Raw genomic sequence first — 13754 nt, 5'->3', positions numbered from 1 at the left:
GTTGTTGTTGTTTGTTGTTGTTCTCAAGGTTTCCACACTTTATGTTGCTTTTCTCCACTGGATATGCTTTCACAGTCTGTTGTTGTCTTTCTCTTTCTACTGCTCCTTAGCCTTCTTACTATTGTTTTCTTATGACACTCCTTCATCATCAATCTTATTTTTCTTTCAATCTCTATGTCCAATTTATCTTTTGATTGATAGTTACTTTTCCATTTGTTGTTGTACTCTGTCCACTCATCTTCAAACTTCTATTTACTATCTTCTCCTTGAAGTTGTTGGTTTTTTACTACCACCCTTTCATCGTTACCCTCTTGTGACTTTCCAAACAACCTTTGTTCAATATCTGTAAATTTACTTTAAAAAAGTAAATTCTCCTCCAATTTTCTTTTGTACTTCATTCCTCTCAATACATCACTATGTTGTTCATTGATTCCAACATATTTTCTTTCCTCTTCTTTGAAAACCCTTAGTAATTGTCCTTCACTTCCTTGATAGATTCTGGCAATCAGTTTAACTTATTCAAGCTCGGTAGCTTCATACTTTTCTTTTTCCTCATCAGCATGTCCGACCTAGAAACTTCTAGTCTTCTTCAGTTCTAAAACTAACTCTTGAACTTGAATCATGTCTGTCTCATCTTCATAAAATCTTGTAATCATAAAACAATTATCAAAATTAAAAATATAAGGCCTCATTACCTTTTCCTTCTCTAGCAACATCTCAGTATGCTGCTATGAGTTTTCTTCCAATTCCTTTATCAACACATCAGTATGTTGATTTAGACTCTCCTTCATATCATCTGTTTCAATGATATCTCTCGGCTCTGGTTCACAATTATAAACTCCTTCTTCTATAATGCTAATTTTATAAACTTTTATTACCATCCCTTTTTCCTAATGATTGTCATTCATGACAAGTTCTTTGTCTTCCTTCTTCAGCAATTTATCCTGAGTATACATCCTCTACTTTTCCAACTCCCTTCTTTGAAAGTCTAATTTTCGATATAACTCAATAATTTCAATTGGAGTAGAATTTGGAACATTTACACAATTTTCCATACCTTCATTTGTTATTGACCAATCATTGGATGTCCTTTCTCCCTTTGTTAAATATTTTTGCATGGTCTTCTTCTTTATTCACATCTTTCACTAGATGTCCTTCTTCTTTCTTCAATTTTGTGATTGTCTTTCCTTTATCTTGAGACAAATCTACCTCCCCTTCTTCTTCAATACACTTTTCCTTTCCATCTCTCTGTAAGCCTTGTTCAAAAGCTATCCTTGCCTCATCATCTACATTAATATTCTCCTTCATTTGTTCTTCATCAATAACATTAATCAAATTAATTAGATTACCTCTCCGAGACAATATTCCTTCGTTCTTCATCAGAATTAGATCCTGATCTTCCATCTCTATGGCAACTTTAAATGATTGTCTTCTCTCATTAACTCATCCATAGACCCTTTCTGTTGTAACCAGTCAAATTCTTTCTCTTCTGAGAAATTTTCTTTGTCACCTTTTACTTCAATATCTTCATCCATTTTGAGGACATCTTTAAAAGGTTACTTTTCTCCTACAATACCTGCAATCATACACAAACTATCAGTTTTTAAAACATAATACCTTGTGGTCTCACTTGATGCTTCAGTCATCATATCTCCTTGCTGTCTTGAATTCTCACAATAATTCATAAGATCTTCCATAGATCTCTAGTCTTCATCTCCACCAAGAATTTCATCATGTTCTATTTCACAAATGGAAACTTCCATTTCCAACTCAGCTTCTTTGATTTCTTCCACCAGCCACTTCAGTTGCCTCTGTTGTAGCCTTCTCTATAACTTAGACCACTTCACTGCCTTTTTCCTCAAGACCCAACCTTGTCTTTGGTATTCCTCTAGTATCATCCTTAATACATTGAGTTGTTCTTTTAACTTTGCAATCTCCTTGTCACGCTCTTCTTGACTCATTCTCTTTCCATTTTCCTTGGCATCCTCCTTCTTCACTTTTCTTCTATTGTGGTCTTCCTCAGAACCTCTATTACCTCTGCTATTACTATCAGTAGTCATCTTATTCTCTATCTGCATGAGTTCCTCACTCACTTACTATGAGCTGCATTAAAGCCTCTGCAACAACAAGTCCTCCCTACTGCCACTTACCTCACCAAACTTTCCTTTGTACTTGGTCTTTTGGCAAGCACTTGGTTCTCTATTCTCTTGAACCTCTTTGAGAACTTCACTCTGCTCCTTCTAGACTTCAACTCATCTGCACCTTTTAAGATCACAATTGTCCTCTTATATTTTCATCACAATGAAATACTAGTGTTACAGGGAAAAGTGTCTACACAAAACTGCTTATCCCACTAAGGTGTGGTAGATACCTTAGAAACAAACAAAGTAAAGCTACTTTCGTTTTTCCTTTATGAAATATAGATGAGAGAAGAAAAAAGAAGACCAACCTCTGTCTTGCGTTTATCTCCTAGTCCGATTCCTCTCTCTCTTGATAGTCCTTCCTTACTTGCTCCCTTGTACGCGCAGCTTCACAAAGTACCTGTAGGATCAAAGTAGCATAACACTATACAACAATATGGATCTATAATCATAAACAATCTAGGATCAGATGTAAATTGACCATACAAATGCATAAAACATAAATGACACAAGAGTATGGAGGAAAAACTTGAATAGCTTTTATTGATAATCAAGAAAGAGCCAAGGGAGTTACAACCAGTTGTTCTGACCCAGCATCATCCTCTCAGCAAGTAAGCCCTTCTTCACCTCATACAAAGCTTAGATCACCCAACACTATGATGTTGTCTCAAGAAACCAACAACAATTCCTTACAAGATGCAAAATTCCAGCCCTTGGATCTCTGGGATGAGGGATCCTTATATAGATATCTATAAGGGAGATGAGTCAGCTTGTGATTTGATTAGTGTCTTCCCTCTGATAGTTCTTTCTTCCACTTGGAGATTTATGATCTCTTACTCATCCTTGGTCGAATTCAGAGAGGCAAGTGTCACAGGAGAAGTTTCTCGAAGATTCCATGCCTCTCCACTTCGCGGATTGACACTGCCATTTGTCACTTCTCACTCATTGCACCCCATACAAGGGCTTTTTGAAATGAAACACACCCATAGAGTGTACTTAGGTGATATGCAATGCACTTTGCCTATGGAGCAACTGAAATGATCCTCTTTTGACCAGTTCTGAGCAGTTTTTCATGGAGAACTTCTGGGAGAAGCTGTAATCAGTTGACCTTGTTCCTTTAGTGGTTAGAACAACACTTTTAGGGACTTAGGAGCCCTTGGTTTATGGACATTTTATGCTTGGGGTTGAGGTGCCCAAAAATTTCTATAACAGTTGTCCCCTAAAGCATGAGGTCGTTAATCTTTTGATGTCGGGTGAAATGCTTTATTATGAGGATCCGAAGTTCTTTCAAGCTGTGTGGAGACGTGTAATAAGATACAATACAATACATTATCTTCATAATATTTTCATGATCTAGCTGAGGCGGGCATTCCCATCCTCAACTTTATAAATTCATTTTCATGTACATAGGACAGACAATCGTCTGAGTGTAGACTGATGATTCTGGTAGAGCCATCATCCCTTTGATTGGATGATTATCTGTGCAGCAATGATGTACATTTGATGTCTTTATTTTCCTGAATATATATCGCAGCCTGAATGGATGAAACTAGATCCGTGGTCTTCAATCTCGTTCGATCTTCACTCGAAGTACAAGTCTATCCATGTGAGAGATGTTCTGGAGTCGAACATGGAAAGACATCACCTGATTACCAGCCAATGATGTAAGTTGTTAACATGCGTGAGAGGAATCACCGATAATGATAATGACCCTCAAGGTACTGCAGTACAATTCACATGGTTTGAATAAAGGACTTGGCGTTGAACACCACGCAAAATCTTTCGGTCGAAGGCCATTGATGTAATCCTGTCGTCAGAAGTGAGAAACTTGCCATTGAGGCATGCAAGCTTCAAAGTACTGAACGGGGTGTTCCTAGATCGACTTCTTGGATAATGAGCTGATGTCGACAAGAAGCGATCCATCACAGGAGGGCCTTAATGAATCCCACATCAATGACACGGAACAGAGCAAATGATTTTAATGGAGGTGAAAACGATCTGATGACATAAGGTTCAGGGTGGCGGTCATGAAAGAATGGAGTGTAAATGTATTGTAGCGGGTGAGACACAGGTGAATTCTCTCAATGACTTCGCTTGAACATATCGGCGACACTGATGTGATGGATTGGTAGCATTAACCCAAAATGTGGATGGTGTGAAGGGACCATGGTGATGTGACCGGTGAATGAAATAACCCAACTCGACTTGGATGCAGAGTGAAAGTGTCATGTTCAAGAGTGACTTGCTACCAACAAAGTTTCTTCAAGTTTACTTCCCAATTTTTCCCCAGTCATTGCTGACCAGTACCTCTTTATTTTTGTCAAGCTTGAGGAGGATAACATATGTGTGTTCTATAATTTGCCCTTCGGGCAAACCCGTCGCTATGTTTTAACGAGCCTAGCGATAGTGAAACTCGTTCTTGTCTGTTATGGACAAGTTTGTCGCTATTAAGTTTTAACGAGTTTAACAACAAAGATAACTCGGCCCTTTTCAATTTTAGAGAGTCTGAAAAGGGACGTAAAGGAAACTCCAAAATTCCTTTTTCGTCATCTAATCCCTTAAGTTTGAAAAAGTATAAGACAATACAGAAGGGATGAATTTTTGATACTTTTAACAAGCCGAACAAAACAAGCGCTCGATCGTTTTGTGTAATAATCCCTTAGGTCTAGAAAGATTAAAATCTAAAGGAGGGATAGCGCTTTCGATCCCTTAAACGAGCTGGAGAGGCCAATGGCTCGACAATCTTTTCATATTTTACGAGTCAGTTGAAAAGAGCTTAAAGGAGACTCGTCTTTTGAGGAACGAGTGATAAAATTGGGTAGCAGCTGATTCCAGGTAAGGTTTGGAATTTTCCAATCACGGCAGTGTCACATGGATGGATAGTGGGATCACTCTTCGCAGTTGTTCCTCAAAATGGGTAAACAATCAAATGGAGGTGAATGATCGGCCAATACAGAGTGGAGGTGATAATGAGAACACGACCAAGGATTTAAAGGCTGAAGTACTACATTCACGATGGTTATTTACCGGGAAATAGTTCATTTTTTAATGAGCTTAAACGTGGGGAGAAACATTTTCTCATGACTTATGTTTATTTTTTAACGAGCTTGAACTATGTGCTAAAATTTCTCGATTAATCCAGTCGTTTAATAAGAATGTCTCATATATGAAAATGGCAATTTTTAGAGTTTTGCCCCACATCCTTTCTTTATGCAAGTTAGGAAACGACCAATCCTACGAGTTTAAAGGGTTATAGGACCAACAAATTTAAAAAATAAATAGTCACTCTTCGCTTGCACGCCAAAAGGTTTGCATGCCCCCAGGTATAAAACAAAGTTTCAAGGTCACCTTTCAAATCTCCAACAAAACATTTTTTTTATCAGGAAAGGTCTACCTCTTTCAGGTTACCAAAGATTGTTCTATTCACAGCAAAAACAAAACACTTCTTCGACGATGTCTACCGAAATAGACAAAGGTGAGACCATCCACTCACATAACTTTGACAAGGGAATATTATTCCAGTCTAACCCCCTTTTCCAATCACGGACGAGAGTACAGACTAGTCATATATCTCTCGCGGAAACCTACCCTATACCCTAAGTTTTCCTACCGAAGCAGACCAGGGTGCATGCCCCCTAGGTTTCAGTCATGTCCTCCAAATCACTCGCGCTCATCAGGTGGACGGACTAGAGATTGATGAGACATTCCTTGTGTGAAAAGACAATTCAAGGATGGCATATGACTATTTGCTCTGTGTGATCCAGGAAATGAAAGCTGGTTTACGAGCTTGACCACTCTTCCTTCGTGTGGAAAACACATTACTCTAAAGAGTGATGAGACAATGGCTCCCATGCAATAAATATAGTCTCTTCCAAGGAGTATATTATAATCCAGGGCTCCTTGAACTACCATTATGTTCATGTGAACGGTTTTCCCTTTCAACGTTATGGGCACATTGGGAAGGATCCCTAACGGTCGATTGGTTCCTTTGTCAAAGCCTGTTAGATTTCTCATCTCAGGCAAAAGCGATGGCGAACCAAGCACTTTCCAAGCAGTCGAAAGGATACTCACAGAAGCCCCTTCATCTATGATGGTATCAGCCATAACCATTCTATATATTTGAGCAATAATTCGGAATGGTACACTAGCCGGTAAACGAGGTCTGCCTAGTTGATTCCAGTCGAAGGAAACAACTAGGTTGCTTGGAGGTGGGATCGAATAGACAGCCGGGTACAACTCTGACGAACTTCCTTCCTGCGGTAAAGGAATGGGTAAATTTCCCCCATGTTCATCGGAGTCTGTGCTTATGAAAAGAATTTGGACGGTGTCATCCTTATTCTCTTCTGTGACTGTATCATCTGAAGATGGAACCTCTGAAGGCAAGACTGGGTCAACTGTTGCCTCGACATTTTGACTTTCGTGTAGTATGGGTTTAGATGGTTTGTCTTCAATGATAGATGCTTTGGCTGACCACTTGGGCATGTTAGCTAGATTTTCAACTAGTGACGGACTCGGCAAGAGTTTTTTATATCCAGGAGGAAGTCGTAACGGTGAAACTGGATGATCGTCCAAAACTCTTTTAGCCTCGTCTAAGAAGGGACAATGGTGGATGGCATGATCGCCTTTGCACAGTTTACAAGGAAATCTATATTTTCCTTTTTGTCCTGGGGCTTCACTTTCACTAGTCGATGGTGTGTTTCCAACATGATCATCAGAGGTTGACGACACCGGGTTGTGCAAACGAGGAGACCACTCCCTTAAGATCCGAGGGATGCAGAGACAATCTCTATGATAGTGGTATCCTTTGCAAATGACACATGGAGATTTAGGCCTGGTCGGTGCAGTTTGTGGATTTTCGCTAGACGACGCTTGGTTTCCCCCTTTCGCTTTTGGCTCCTTCTTCTTCTTCTCTTTCTTCTTCTTTTCCTTCTTCTTCTCGGGTACTTGATTTTTGGCTTTACCAACCCCATCAAGCAAAGAGGAAGGAGGAGAGGAAGAATTGGAGGATGTAGAAGGTTGGTGGGCAACTCTAGATTCGTCTAGTTGCTGACTCGATTGTTTAGGAATTGCGGTGTTCTGAATGACAGAGGTTGAGAAGATCCATATGGGAAAGCCGATTGTCAGTCCTGGAAGTGACAATGTGGCGATATGGGGTGCACCAACATCTCCCCAAGAGGATAAGGGACTAGGATTTCCTCCAAGGGGAATTCCTTAGTTGGTGGATTCCATTTTCTCAACCTTAGATCAGCGTAGGAAATGGTGATGATTATTCCGTTTAAAATAAATTTTAGACGCTTTGACACAACTTGTTTTTTAAATTTTAAAGAGTTGAGAAAAAACAAAAGATGACTCTAGTCGCCTACGATTTTTAATGAGCCTGAAGTGACAAGTGCTAAGATGGACCTTTTCCGTTAAGGAGTCTAAAAAGGAACGAAAAGGACTACTTTGGAAATCTAGATAGAGGGATTACCAAACGAATCGCAAAACTGCAGAATACTTTTTACGGTACGGCAGTCAATCTTCCCGAATGTTGTGTTCAGTGCATTGTGATCGAGAGGGTGGCAGACACGACTTCCTATGGATAAAGGATTAAGCCTATTTTGGTCTCCCAAAACATACTCGACGGTACGTGGGAGCACAAGTCCGTACTGGCACTTATCGTCTCAAAGTGGAGGAATCACCCAACCGTCAGTGAGAACAACAGTTACCAGGGTTTACGATGCAGAAATATGTCTCTAGCCTAGACTTCTAGATGTTGTGCGTTAGGTTCCAAATCGTTGTTAGATTCATTAAATTTATTTTATAGTTGATCTTGCTTAAGAAATTTTCCTTTCAAGTTCACCGCGAGATGTAGATGTACAATTTCTAACATGCAATCTAAGATGATAAACAGTCTTTTATCTTCTTTGTGCAATGAAAATCCTAGCTACTAAGGAAAGAGAGACATTATTCTTTCACAAAGAGCAAAGAGCACACATCAAATGCACTGTCCTAAATCAAACCAATCAAACAGTCTAAATGCAAATGCACATGCATGTATTTTTTTTCGGCTTTCTTAGTATGTGAATGGTAAAAAGAAAGCTAATGTGCAAATCTGAATTATTTTTCAAGCGACAATTACTAACAAGTTTCTTTTCAAAATAAAAAAATGGATACAATCACAACACTGTACGATTCGGAAATGAATACTTGCTTTCGATACTAGAAAAACTACAAATCAGACCAAATACAATAGCAACAGGGTAATAAAATATCAAGAGCAACCAAACTCTCTCCTATGACTGAAAATGACACTTGCGACACTTTCAAATCAAGGAACGACAGTACAATTACGTTACTTTTTGCAAAGGAGAACTGAAAATGACTCAACAAATACACAAAAACATTTACAGTTCTTTTGCACAATGGGGGCAGAATATCAGCAAGGAAAGGGGTTTCAAACAGAGATATACTGATTACAAACAACAAAACTCATGAATAGAACTGAAAAGAATGAACTCAAAACCCAAAACTCAGGAACAATGCCTAGTCTGATCAGCACACCTGTAACACATGGAACTTGAAATGCAGCGCACCTACTACACTCGGGAAGTGCGCTGAATTTCAGATTCACAAAACAGAGCCTGCGCTGGGCCAGAGACGAGACTTTTCTTGGGTTCCGGGTCACAATTTGCAGTTCAGTTCAGGGGTTTTGGCCGAGCAAATGGTAATCAGTAAATCAACAATCAGGGGTAGATCTAAGGAGGTTCCAAGAGCTACCATGAGGGCAATTAGAGAGTTTGTAAATCAGTTGTTTAATTCATAAACAAATCCCAGAGATTGACTGAAGCAGCATTTATCTACTTTTCATTTGCATAGCAAATGCAGTTCGAAAGCTACCTGGCTCAACTTTAGGCTCCGTCTATAAGTTTATAAAATAAACAACAAAGAAGATAAACAAACAACCTAGTCGTTCCCCAGCGGAGTCGCCATTTTGTTACAGGGAAAAGTGTCTACACAAAACTGTTTATCCCACTAAGGTGTGGTAGCTACCTTAGAAACAAACAAAGTAAAGCTACTTTCGTTTTTCCTTTATGAAATATAGATGAGAGAAGAAAAAAGAAGACCAACCTCTGTCTTGCGTTTATCTCCTAGTTCGATTCCTCTCTCTCTTGATAGTCCTTCGCTACTTGCTCCCTTGTACGCCCAACTTCACAAAGTACCTGTAGGATCAAAGTAGCATAACATTATACAACAATATGGATCTATAATCATAAACAATCTAGGATCAGATGTAAATTGACCATACAAATGCATAAAACATAAATGACACAAGAGTATGGAGGAAAAACTTGAATAGCTTTTATTGATAATCAAGAAAGAACCAAGGGAGTTACAACCAGTTGTTCTGACCCAGCATCATCCTCTCAGCAAGTAAGCCTTTCTTCACCTCATACAAAGCTTAGATCACCCAACACTATGATGTTGTCTAAAGAAACCAACAACAATTCCTTACAAGATGCAAAATTCCAGCCCCTGGATCTCTGGGATGAGGGATCCATATATAGATATTTGTAAGGGAGATGAGTCAGCTTGTGATTTGATTAGTGTCTTCCCTCTGATAGTTCTTGCTTCCACTTGGAGATTGATGATCTCTTACTCATCCTTGGTCGAATTTAGAGAGGCAAGTGTCACAGGAGAAGTTTTTGGAAGATTCGATGCCTCTCCACCTCTTGGATTGACACTGCCATTTGTAACTTCTCACCCATCTCACCCCATAGAAGGGATTTTTGCAATGCAACGCACCCACAGAGTGTACTTAGGTGAGATGCAACGCACTTTGCCTATGGAGCAGCTGAAATGATCCTGTTTTGACCAGTTCTGAGCAGTTTTTCATGGAGAACTTCTAGGAGAAGTTGTAATCAGTTGACCTTGTTCCTTTAGGGGTTAGAACAACACTTTTAGGGACTTAGGAGCCCTTGGTTTATGGACATTTTATGCTTGGGGTTGCGATGCCCAGAAATGTCTATAACAACTAGGTTCTGACCACCTCTTCTTTCTCTCAGAAATTCTTACCAACTTTCTTCGTCCTTTAGAAATTCTACGCACATCCTTTGTGGAATTACCTTTATGATCTTTTTGTGAGCTACAACAAAACCTCTGTATTGGCTAGTTGAATTGTTTATGAATTAAACATTCAAGCACCACATTAATTGTCAACCAGGGAAAGTCTTTTTATTCCAAAGGCTACTGCGTACTGTATGTACTCAAAATCTAAAAGCATTGAAAAGTTGTAGTATACATGATTCTTACGCTATGTCATTACAGTACTTGTTAAAGTAAAAGTAATTAATTAAAACTACAAATCTGGAAAGCGAAATGATGGACGCTCTGTTGGCAGAGGATCAGGACCCTATCTTCCAAGTGGGGACGTTCAGCACCTGCCTCTGTAATCAGATTACTAATGCACACTGCACTCTCATTCACCGGTGAGAAACAAACTCAAGTGATTAATGAAACAGAGTACTAGAAAAACAGAGAAGACCAGAGTTAATGCTATCAAATCCAAGCAGAGTACCAGAAAGAAACTATTGCACACTTACACACTTGACAAGAAAGTAAATGGGTGAATCTTGTGAGGAAGGTGGGCCCAGTCCCTCTCACAAGATTCCCCAGGAAAATGAAGACTGGATTAAGTGCTCAAAACAGTTTTATATTCATCTGCCAAAAAGATTTAAATACAATGTAGTTCAGACTTGCTGATGTTCTTCAAGATTTCTTCTTACAGACTGACCATAGACACTGACTAATCCCCTTTTCATGTAGATGTCTCCTCTTTATAGAGGAGACATCTATTACAATAAAGTATTACAGCCCATTCAGTTAACCCATCTTATCAAAAATAAGCAATTCAGAACGCTGTTACAACAGTATGATAATACGTTCTTTCTTGAGCTCTGACTGTTACACGGTGGGTAACTGACTTCGACCGTCTTCTCGGGATTTTCATATTCCTTTGCCATTTCCCCATGTTGTTCCTGATTTAGGCCATGCTGACTGTGTTCTTCTTGCTTTAGACCTCCACTTGATTATGCCACGTCAGGGTTCTTTAAATAGTTGCCATCTGTTATTCGCGGCTGTTACAAAATAGCTTGCTTTAGGTAACTGTTGTTGCTGACTGTAGCAACTATGGAGTTGCTGCTTCTGGTGTTGCAGCAACTGCGTAGTTGTTGTTTCTGGTGTTACAACAACTATACATTATAATTCCTGCAAGCTTAAGGCAATTACTTGACAATTTAGTCAGCGTTTCCAAGGATAAGTATAAAGATATTCACGAATATGAAATAAACAATTAAACATAGATATGCGGGAGGTTACTTCATACCTTGGGGTCAATATGTCATTATAAAATAAAAGCTTTCAACTTATGACTGCAAAAGGATAATAATACGGCAAAATATAAGGTCAAAAATAGGTCAATTATGAGTCCCAACATCCCCCCCAACTGAAGAGATTGCATGTCCCCATGCAATGGCTACTCTGAGTCTGAGTCGGAGAACTGGGACGAACAATGCAGATTACTAAGACAATAGCTGTAGGGAGTAACATCAAACTTGTCTCTGAAACCACAAACAGTTTGTATATGCTTCCATGCTGCTGCTTCTTCTCTGTTAGAAAGTCCAAACTGGCCCTTATACTGATCACCACACAACCATAAAAGTGGGAATTTAAATTTATAACCCATCCAATTTTCAGCACAACGCTGCATGCATTCAACATACCGAGGTACCCTTGAAAGTGCTACTTGCAGATTTGACGGGTTATACGGGTGATATTCCTGCCTTTCTGCGGGGCAGTTATCCCAAAACAGTTTATTTGCTTTAACAGCCAAGGATGCTTTGGTCTTTACATACTGTTGAGAGTCTGTTAGGACCTCTGTTTGCAATCTCATGACATGATCCTTCATATCAGAATTTCTTATCATTTTTAAGTGTTGTGAAATGAAAGTGGCAGCGTTCTGTGGTTCAGCTCGAATCCACAGAAGACAATTCTGTTCGTTTTGGTGGCCTGAGACATAGGCATTCTGCGGGGTAAGTTGATTAGCCAAAAAGAAGATGAAGGCTCTCAATTGTATGTCACCAACTACAGGTATCATGTTCATGTTCGTTTCTTCAGACACGGCCTCATTATGGAGGTATAATTCACATAGTAGGTTTTGATCGCTTTTGGGTGCCTCTGCAAAGGTCTGCATAAACTGCTCTGCTGTGACCACTTGATGAGGCCTCCCCTCTTTGATAGCCTTCAGCTGAATGAATGCAAGTCTTTCCCTAAAAAATGTAGCATAGTTAAAAGAGGGTTTCCTTGTGGCAAGCATCCTTTGACATAACTCAAACATCTGGGACATTCTGTGTTTCAGTTCCTTGATTTCTTTATACTGGGCCCTACACTGTTCCAGTGCTTCCCAGTTCTTATAAGCATGATCAAACCAGGTCCCCTTTTGTTGTTCGAATGCTTTGCCTTGAGACTGCTGATATTCTCTCCACCATCTACCTTTTAATTCCTGAAAACTTTCTGTTTCTATACATGCATCACTAACAGTGGGAAGCTCTGTTTGCATACAGGCATCAATCAGAATCATCTGCTCTGTTGAAGTGGGCTGGGATGATCCAGCATCTCTCTCTCCATTTCTAACCAGAGTTTCTTTCTCCTGTTGGACTAATTCATTTTGCTCCAAAGTAATTTTGGTGGATCGGGGTGAATCTGTCTCTTTTTCTTCGACTTCTCCTTGCTTCTTGCTGGGCAAATTCAATTCTTCTTTATTTCCTTCTGAAACTATTTGCTCTTCCTTCCTAATAATCTGGGTAGTCCGTGATGATTCTGTATCTTTTTCTTCTTTTTCTAGCTCCTTGGCAACTTGAATAGGGCTAGGTGAGTCCAGCTTTTCTTCATTTTCTCCTGAAATTATTTCTTCTTCCATAACAATCTGGGTAGGCCGTGATGAGTATGTGTCTTTTTCTTCCTCCTCCATAATGCTCTGGGTATGCCGGGGTGAGTCTGTACCTTTTTCCTCATTTTATTCTATATCTTCTTCTTGTTCCATAGCACTTTCAGTGTTTCTTTCTTCATTTCCTGGTTCTTGTGTAGCTTCTCCTTGTATAGCAGATTGGGTAGGCCGGGGTGAATCCTTATTTTCCTCTTTCTTTTCTTCCTGCATAGTGTCGGGAAGCTCCTCAGTTTGTTCTTGTGCAGTTTCTAAAGAACTTACTGGTTCTTGTGTGTCAGTAAATCCTTGCTCTTGTGCAATTTCAGGTGAACTTACTGGTTCTTGTGTGTCAGTAAGTTCTTGATCTTGTGCAGTTTCATGTGGACTTACTGGTTCTTGTGTGTCAGTAAGTTCTTGATCTTGGTCTTGCATGTTCTCTGGATGACCTGTTGGTTCTTGTGTAGCAACAGGTCTTTCTAACTGCACTTCTTCTGAAGATCCTGCTGGTTCTTGTGCATCAACAGGTCTCTCTGACTGCACTTCTTCTGAAGATCCTGTTGGTTCTTGTGTATCAACAGGTCTTTCTGACTGCACTTTTTCTGAAGATCCTGTTGGTTCTTGTGTAACAACAGGTTTGTCTGTCTGCACTT

This window comes from Pinus tabuliformis, chromosome 2_2 (assembly GCF_031772625.1).
Source record: "Pinus tabuliformis cultivar Carrire ecotype Pingquan chromosome 2_2, CPIR1, whole genome shotgun sequence".
NCBI lineage: Eukaryota > Viridiplantae > Streptophyta > Pinopsida > Pinales > Pinaceae > Pinus > Pinus tabuliformis.
The sequence above is the reverse complement of the archived record's forward strand: the minus strand, read 5'-3'. Positions refer to the sequence as shown.